Source organism: Urocampus carinirostris, unplaced genomic scaffold, assembly GCF_059441175.1.
Source record: "Urocampus carinirostris isolate Australia breed hairy pipefish unplaced genomic scaffold, RoL_Ucar_1.0 HiC_scaffold_36, whole genome shotgun sequence".
Classification (NCBI taxonomy): domain Eukaryota; kingdom Metazoa; phylum Chordata; class Actinopteri; order Syngnathiformes; family Syngnathidae; genus Urocampus; species Urocampus carinirostris.
In genome coordinates this window covers 167,501-175,000 of record NW_028283143.1, presented here as the reverse complement: position 1 = coordinate 175,000, position 7,500 = coordinate 167,501, and the positions used below count along the sequence as shown (strand labels likewise).

General features: G+C 58.9%; 1 non-coding gene across 1 annotated transcript; it reads left to right on the top strand.

Annotated features, from left to right (window-relative positions):
- Positions 1-4,428: 4,428 nt before the first annotated feature.
- On the top strand, positions 4,429-6,415 carry LOC148345661 (18S ribosomal RNA). The gene has a single exon (XR_015848557.1). It is a non-coding gene; the product is annotated as an 18S ribosomal RNA (ribosomal RNA).
- The last annotated feature ends 1,085 nt before the right edge of the window (positions 6,416-7,500 follow it).

Below are 7,500 nucleotides of genomic sequence, written 5' to 3'. Positions count from 1 at the left end.
CAGCCCGGTTTTGAGCCACTAGTGTCGGCCTATAAGTCCCCAAACACCGGCCCGGTTTTACGACCACTAGTCCCCCAACACTAGCCCGGGATTCAGCCACTAGTGGCGGGCACAATTCCCCAAACACCGGCCCGGATTTCAGCCACTAGTGGCGGGCACAAGTCCCCCAACACTAGCCCAGTTCTCAGCCACTAGTGGCGGGCACAATTCCCCAAACACCGGTCCGATAATACGCGCGCATATCCCCAAACACCGGCCCGATAATACGCGCACAATTCCCCAAACACCGGCGCGGATTTCAGCCACTATTGGCGGGCACAAGTCCCCCAACACTAGCCCGGGATTCAGCCACTAGTGGCGGGCACGATTCCCCAAACACCGGTCCGATAATACGCGCGCATATCCCCAAACACCGGCCCGATAATACGCGCACAATTCCCCAAACACCGGCGCGGATTTCAGCCACTAGTGGCGGGCACAAGTCCCCCAACACTAGCCAAGTTCTCAGCCACTAGTGGCGGGCACAATTCCCCAAACACCGGCCCGATAATACGCGCACAATTCCCCAAACACCGGCGCGGATTTCAGCCACTATTGGCGGGCACAAGTCCCCCAACACTAGCCCGGGATTCAGCCACTAGTGGCGGGCACGATTCCCCAAACACCGGTCCGATAATACGCGCGCATATCCCCAAACACCGGCCCGATAATACGCGCACAATTCCCCAAACACCGGCGCGGATTTCAGCCACTAGTGGCGGGCACAAGTCCCCCAACACTAGCCAAGTTCTCAGCCACTAGTGGCGGGCACAATTCCCCAAACACCGGTCCGATAATACGCGCGCATATCCCCAAACACCGGCCCGATAATACGCGCACAATTCCCCAAACACCGGCGCGGATTTCAGCCACTAGTGGCGGGCACAAGTCCCCCAACACTAGCCCGGGATTCAGCCACTAGTGGCGGGCACAATTCCCCAAACACCGGTCCGATAATACGCGCGCATATCCCCAAACACCGGCCCGATAATACGCGCACAATTCCCCAAACACCGGCGCGGATTTCAGCCACTATTGGCGGGCACAAGTCCCCCAACACTAGCCCGGGATTCAGCCACTAGTGGCGGGCACGATTCCCCAAACACCGGTCCGATAATACGCGCGCATATCCCCAAACACCGGCCCGATAATACGCGCACAATTCCCCAAACACCGGCCCGGATTTCAGCCACTAGTGGCGGGCACAAGTCCCCCAACACTAGCCAAGTTCTCAGCCACTAGTGGCGGGCACGATTCCCCAAACACCGGTCCGATAATACGCGCGCATATCCCCAAACACCGGCCCGATAATACGCGCACAATTCCCCAAACACCGGCCCGGATTTCAGCCACTAGTGGCGGGCACAAGTCCCCAAACACTAGCCAAGTTCTCAGCCACTAGTGGCGGGCACAATTCCCCAAACACCGGTCCGATAATACGCGCGCATATCCCCAAACACCGGCCCGATAATACGCGCACAATTCCCCAAACACCGGCCCGATAATACGCGCGCAATTCCCCAAACACCGGCCCGATAATACGCGCGCAATTCCCCAAACACCGGCCCGATAATACGCGCACATTTCCCCAAACACCGGCGCGGATTTCAGCCACTATTGGCGGGCACAAGTCCCCCAACACTAGCCCGGGATTCAGCCACTATTGGCGGGCACAAGTCCCCCAACACTAGCCCGGGATTCAGCCACTAGTGGCGGGCACGATTCCCCAAACACCGGCCCGGCGCTGAGTTTATGGCCTCCGAAAGGCCCATACATTCAGACGGGTCCATGTATTTTCAGTTTTCCGTAGCAGGTGTGATTGTTTGTTTAATTAGGTAGTTTGTGTTGGTGACGGTGTTCCTAACTGTGGTGGCTTGTTTGTAGAATGTGGGGCCCTGCGTTTGTGTTATGTTGATTTCTGGTAATTTACTTTTTACTAAGTAGTCTTTCAGGTTTTTGTTTCTTTTAAAGGCTGAGATGATTTTGTAATCTTGGATTATGCTTGTGTTCTGTAGTGTCTGATTTATATTTTGTCCATTCATTCAGACGGGTCCATGTATTTTCAGCGACAGCCGCAGTACCGCCAAAATCCATGCAGCGGCGCTGGATTTATGGCCTCCGAAAGGCCCATTCATTCAGACGGGTCCATGTATTTTCAGCGACAGCCGCAGTACCGCCAAAATCCATGCAGAGGCGCTGAGTTTATGGCCTCCGAAAGGCCCATTCATTCAGACGGGTCCATGTATTTTCAGCGACAGCAGCAGTACCGCCAAAATCCATGCAGCGGCGCTGTATTTATGGCCTCCGAAAGGCCCATTCATTACCAACGGGGCTGCAGTAGCATCCCGCGGCCACGCAGGGGCAGATATTGTGAGGGAATTACATGGTAGTGGACGGAGCGCCCATGCATTTCCAATGGGAGTGCAGTACCTCAAAAATCCGCTCCAAGCCACCGAACTTGAGGGCCCGACGTTCCCTCAACACTAGCCCAGTGCAATCGACATTTCGTTCTGTGTACATTGTTACACAGAATGACAATACAAGGGAATTATTATTATTATTATTATTATTATGTATTCAGCCACTAGTGGCGGGCACAATACCCCAAACACTGGCCCGGCGCTGGCTGAGTTTATGGCCTCCGAAAGGCCCATACATTCAGACGGGTCCATGTATTTTCAGTTTTCCGTAGCAGGTGTGATTGTTTGTTTAATTAGGTAGTTTGTGTTGGTGACGGTGTTCCTAACTGTGGTGGCTTGTTTGTAGAATGTGGGGCCCTGCGTTTGTGTTATGTTGATTTCTGGTAATTTACTTTTTACTAAGTAGTCTTTCAGGTTTTTGTTTCTTTTAAAGGCTGAGATGATTTTGTAATCTTGGATTATGCTTGTGTTCTGTAGTGTCTGATTTATATTTTGTCCATTCATTCAGACGGGTCCATGTATTTTCAGCGACAGCCGCAGTACCGCCAAAATCCATGCAGCGGCGCTGAGTTTATGGCCTCCGAAAGGCCCATTCATTCAGACGGGTCCATGTATTTTCAGCGACAGCCGCAGTACCGCCAAAATCCATGCAGCGGCGCTGGGTTTATGGAATCCGAAAGGCCCATTCATTCAGACGGGTCCATGTATTTTCAACGACAGCCGCAGTACCGCCAAAATCCATGCAGCGGCGCTGTATTTATGGCCTCCGAAAGGCCCATTCATTCCCAACGGGGCAGCAGTAGCATCGCGCGGCCACGCGGGGGCAGATATTGTGAGGGAATTACATTGTAGTGGACGGAGCGCCCATGTATTCCTATGGGCAATGCATTTCCAATGGGAGTGCAGTACCTCAAAAATCCGCTAGAGGGCCCCGAACTTGAGGGCCCGGCGTTCCCTCAAGTGCCGATTTTATACCCCCTTCTCCAGCCGACAGCCAGAATTATATTAGGGACTCGCAATTTTGAGAGGTGAGCACCAGGGCTAATCAGCGGCCACCCGTGACCATTGAGTCCGACAGAGCAGAGGCTAGGGGCGGCCTCGCATCTCGCAATTACCGAGGGAAGATGCCGGTTCTCGAAAAATTTCTAAGTTTTTCAAATTTTAAAGTATTGAAGTATTTAGGGCGCTTCCCGCGGCCCTGGCTTTTGCATGTACCCCTCTAAGCTCCGGTTCTCGAAAAATGTCTAAGTTTTTCAAACTTTAAAGTATTGAAGCCGGACTTCCGCGGAGGCTGACAGGGGGCCTCCATCGAAGCACCCTTCACCCCCGGGTGAGCCGGCGTCGGCCCACGGGCCTGCCGGTTCCCCAACTGAGCGATTGGCACACGAGACCCGCCTCGGAGGGCCCACGTCGGCCGGCGCAAGCCGGTGTTCGGGCGTGCGGCTCCTCCGGCTTTGCGGGTCAAGCTCCAGCGCCGAGGATACTAGGCAAACGTTGGGCCCCCCCGAGCCGAGTGGATACCCGCCTCAGAAAGAGCTGGGGCGGTACGTACGGACGGCCTCACTAAGAGGGAACGGAAGCTACTAAAGCACACGTATAACTGTCCGATGTGCGAACGAAAGTGAGGCCGGACGAATCCGATACGAGTTACGAGTGAGGCGGGATCCACGGCTGGCACTCGCGGGGCCCTCTTGCGAAACCATGCCTCGGCGTGAACCTTTTGGCGGCAGAACCAAGACGAACCGAGGTCGAGCTTCCGTCTCGAGCCACACCCAGACGTCCGACCGTCGCGGAGCCCGACGCCACGCGTGCTAGGGCTCCGCGCGAAACATCGTTTCACGACACCCGCTCGTCAGCCCGTCCGAACGTATACGAGTGTCGCGCGGCCCCCCGGGCCCGGCTGTAGCCACAGCCTCGTCCCGGACCAGGGCCGCACCGCCACCAGCAGCGCCCCCCCGGCGGCAGACGCACTCTGGTTGATCCTGCCAGTAGCATATGCTTGTTTTCAAGATTAAGCCATGCATGTCTAAGTACGAATGGCCAGTACAGTGAAACTGCGAACGGCTCATTAAATCAGTTATGGTTCCTTTGATCGCTCCACCGTTACTTGGATAACTGTGGCAAATCCAGAGCTAATACATGCAAACGAGCGCCGACTCGCGGGCGGGGCTCCGGCCTCGCCCCGGGGACGCGTGCATTTATCAGACACAAAAACCCACGCGGTGTCCGGCGGGCGGGGGCTCAGCCGTCGCGCGCGTCCCCCGCGTCCGGCCTCCGCCTCTCCGGGCGGGGGCGTAAGCGGCGCGGGCGGCTCCGCGCGCGCCGGTCCTCGTTCCGCCGGCCCGGCCCCCCCTTTGTGTTGACTCAGGATAACCTCGTGCCGATCGCTCGCCCACCCGAGGCGGCGACGACTCATTCGAATGTCTGCCCTATCAACTTTCGATGGTAGACTCTGCGCCTACCATGGTGACCACGGGTAACGGGGAATCAGGGTTCGATTCCGGAGAGGGAGCATGAGAAACGGCTACCACATCCAAGGAAGGCAGCAGGCGCGCAAATTACCCACTCCCGACACGGGGAGGTAGTGACGAAAAATAACAATACGGGACTCGTTCGAGTCTCCGTAATTGGAATGAGCCGAACACAAACCCATCGGCCAGCATCCATTGGAGGGCAAGTCTGGTGCCAGCAGCCGCGGTAATTCCAGCTCCAATAGCGTATTTTAAAGTTGCTGCAGTTAAAAAGCTCCTAGTTGGACCCCGGGACGCGAGCTGACGGTCCGCCGCGAGGCGTGCATCCGTCTGTCCCAGCCCCTGCCTCTCGGCAAAAGCCCCCGTGATGCCCTTCGCTGGGTGTCACTCGCGGGGCCCGAAGCGTTTACTTTGAGGAAATTAGAGTGTTCAAAGCAGGCCACACGGCCGCCCCTGCATATCGCAGCTGGGAATAATGGAATAGGACTCCGGTTCTATTTTGTGGGTTGTCATGAACTGGGGCCATGATTAAGAGGGACGGCCGGGGGCATTCGTACTGCGCCGCTAGAGGTGAAATTCTTGGACCGGCGCAAGACGGACGAGAGCGAAAGCATTTGCCAAGAATGTTTTCATTAATCAAGAACGAAAGTCGGAGGTTCGAAGACGATCAGATACCGTCCTAGTTCCGACCATAAACGATGCCGACTCGCGATCCGGCGGCGTTATTCCCATGACCCGCCGAGCAGCACCCGGGAAACCGACCAAGTGTCTGGGTTCCGGGGGGAGTATTGTTGCAAAGCTGAAACTTAAAGGAATTGACGGAAGGGCACCACCAGGAGTGGAGCATGCGGCTTAATTTGACTCAACACGGGAAACCTCACCCGGCCCGGACACGGAAAGGATTGACAGATTGAAGGCTCTTTCTCGATACCGTGGGTGGTGGTGCATGGCCGTTCGTAGTTGGTGGAGCGATTTGTCTGGTTAATTCCGATAACGAACGAGACTCAAACATACTAAATAGTACCGCGGCCCCCCGCGCGGTCGGCGGCAGAAAACTTCTTAGAGGGACAAGTGGCTCTCAGCCACACGAGAATGAGCAATAACAGGTCTGTGATGCCCTTAGATGTCCGGGGCTGCACGCGCGCCACACTGAGCGTATAAGCGCGTCGTCTATCCCCGCGCCGGCAGGCGCGGGTAATCCTATGAACCCCGCTCGTGACAGGGCCTGGGGATTGCAATTATTTCCCACCAACGAGGAATTCCCAGTAAGCGCGGGTCATTAGCCTGCGTTGATTAAGTCCCTGCCCTTTGTACACACCGCCCGTCGCTACTACCGATCGGATGGCTTAGTGAGGTCCTCGGATAGTCCCCGCCGGGGCCGGCCCCGGCTCCGGCGGTGTGCCAGAAGACGGTCGAACTTGACTATCTAGAGGAAGTAAAAGTCGTAACAAGGTTTCTGTAGGTGAACCTGCAGAAGGATCATTAACGTACGAGCGGCAGCAGATCCGCCTCGGTACACCCCCGACGAGCCAGACGCCGAGGGCGGCGGGTCGTCGCAGGCGGAGGAAGAGGGTAGACCGGGACGGGACGGGACGGGGGGCGCGGCGCGGGTCACTCCCGGGCCGCGCGTCGGAGCGAGTTCGGCGGGCGCCACGCGGCGCGGCGCGACGCGAGAAAAGGCGGCGGGCGATGTCGCGCTACCTCCGTGCGAGCGGGGTAGCGCGCTCGTCCGACGACCCCAGTAGCGCGGCGCGGCGCGACGACAGGCGACCGCCAGCGACGGGCGAAAGGCGGCGGCCGTGCGCGGGACCCCCGTAACCGGGGAATCCCCCTATGCCGACGACCCTAGCTCGGCGCGGTTCTCGCGCTTCCGGCGCGCGCTTCCTGGGCGGCACTCGCCTCGACGACCTCCCGTCCTTTAAAGGTAACGGTTCGGGCCGGCGCCCCGGCGTCCGTCCGCCCGTCGGTGTCGCGTGTCCGTGCGGCGCGGGGCTGCTCTCGGCGAGGGTCGCCGAGCAAGCGGATCCCCGCACGGATCACAACGGCCGTATGGCGGCGGCGTCGGGACGCCCGCCCGAGACGAAGGTTCAGGGCGACGAAACGGTGCTCCCACCGGCTACCTTTTTCCCCGGCCAAACGCGTCCGTCGGCCGGAGCCCTCGAGGGGCCGCGTAGCGCGCGCGTGGGCCGGCCCCCGGACACCGGAGTCCCTCCCGGGGCTCCGGACACCGGGGGTTCGGTTCCGCGCGGTCCGCCGCGGTCTCCTCTGTCCATCCATAGTCCGGGCAGGCCGCGGCCGGGTCGGGGGCCAGTCCCCCCTCGGTGTCAGCGCGGTCGCGCCGCCCTTGTAAACCAAACCCACTCGCTGACGGGTAGCAACACCCAAAGCGTCGCTTCGCGGCGCGGCGGGGCTTCCAAGTCGGATGGCCTTCCGGGGTCCGGGTAGGAGACGCCGGGGGCCGGCCTCAGCGCCGAGCCCCCGACCTACCCGGCGAGTCCGGTCGCCGAGTCGTGTCAGGCCCGAGCGGGAGACGCCGGGCGCCGGCCTCAGCGCCGAGCGCCCGACCTACC